Raw genomic sequence first — 1,656 nt, forward strand, 5'->3', positions numbered from 1 at the left:
ACATGCTCTTTGCTCCTTTCCAGAAAGCTGCTTGATCAATCTTCAAGCAGTCTGACTAAGGCAGGTGGACTGGGATTTAAGAAGAAAAAGAGGTGACGCACACTCACAATGATTGAGTTTCTATTAGAGTCTAAGTGCTTCATACCGGTTATCTCATTCAGACTTACATAATAAATGAAACAGTTTATATAATCTCCATCTGTATGAAAATAAGAAAATAAATAGGAAGGCAATTAAGCTTGATGACTGCCTAAAGATGGAGGTAGCAAATGAAAGATTCTGGATTTGACACATCTGTCCCCCAAGATGTCTCTGAAGATCATCTGGGGCAACTTGGGGTCCCCCAAGTTCACACCTTCATGATGTTCACATCAGGTCACCCTAGATTGAGCGGGCCCTGGCAGTGAGCACAGGGCTGGAAGCATGGGCACCCACTCCCATGCTTGGCTGGAGTCTCTGTCCCTGCCACCTGCACTGCCCCTGTGGCTCAAACCTGGGTCTGCCTGGTGCCTCCATTCTACTTCTCCTCCTCACTTTGACATCACCTTCTTAGAAGATTTTATTGCACTGATAGGGCAGCCAGCAGATGGGCAGCCTGGCTGGTCTCTGAACAAAGTCTGAACAAACACTCCCTGCCTTGCCCACTGACTGGATTACTCCCCTCCCTCCAGAACAAACCTCAAGGCTGAAGTTTGAAAACCTGAGCAGCCTCTGCATTTCTCATGCCACCATCCAGAGTGTTAGCTTCCTTCCTGCTGCACCGTGCCTGTGGCAGCCCTGGATCGCACTGTCCCCAAGCATCACTCCCCCAAAGTGCTGTGCCTTTGAGTCACAGTCCCCGCCTGTCTTCTTCCATGCAGGTAGCTTCAGAAACTCTTGCCCAAGCAGGACGGCCTGAGCACACTGGGAGCCTGTATTGCCTTTCTCTCTCAGGTGCCATCCACAAGAGTGTGATGTGGTCAGTTGCCTGTGTTGGCTCTCTGTGTCCATTGCTGGGGGCAAGGACATGCAGCAGAGATGGAAGATAGAGGCAGTCTTGTACGATCATGCTTAGAGTCCTCGTCGCAACTTGCTGCTCAAGGTAAGTGGAGAGGCCAGGACAGTACATGCAATGGCAATGAATAAATCCACATGCTCTATAAAAAACTGGAAACTCAGGATGACAGCTGAGATTTCTTGAGCTCGGGGTCAGCCTTTGCTTTAGCTCCTTCACGTTACGTTCCTGAGCAGAAACAAAAGTACATTGTGCACAGCACCATGTGGGGTGAAGGAGGCCTGAATGTCTATGGTGACAATCAAAATAACTGATGAACTCAGATGTGGTGTGTCTATTAAAATAGTGGTAGCTGCCACTCAGGACCGTCCACTGTCTGCCAAGTTAGGAACATGGCCTCACATCCGTACATCCACCCTGTGAGGGGAGGGGCCAGATGTCCATTTCATAGAGACATTTTAATGAACGTCTGGAACTAAGGTCAGACTTGGGGTCTTCCAGCTCTAAGGACTGTGTTGAAGCTCTACACTCTTGGACTGCCTCGGGATCTGCCTGTAACTCTTGTACCTTCATGCCTGCACCTCACCCTGTAATGTAAGCTCTCCAGGTACATGAGCCCCACCTACCTCCCTGTACAAACACACCTACATACTCCCTCACTC

The sequence above is a fragment of the Sapajus apella genome, unplaced genomic scaffold (genome assembly GCF_009761245.1).
Source record: "Sapajus apella isolate SASKATOON/1434 unplaced genomic scaffold, GSC_monkey_1.0 scaffold54, whole genome shotgun sequence".
Lineage (NCBI taxonomy): Eukaryota > Metazoa > Chordata > Mammalia > Primates > Cebidae > Sapajus > Sapajus apella.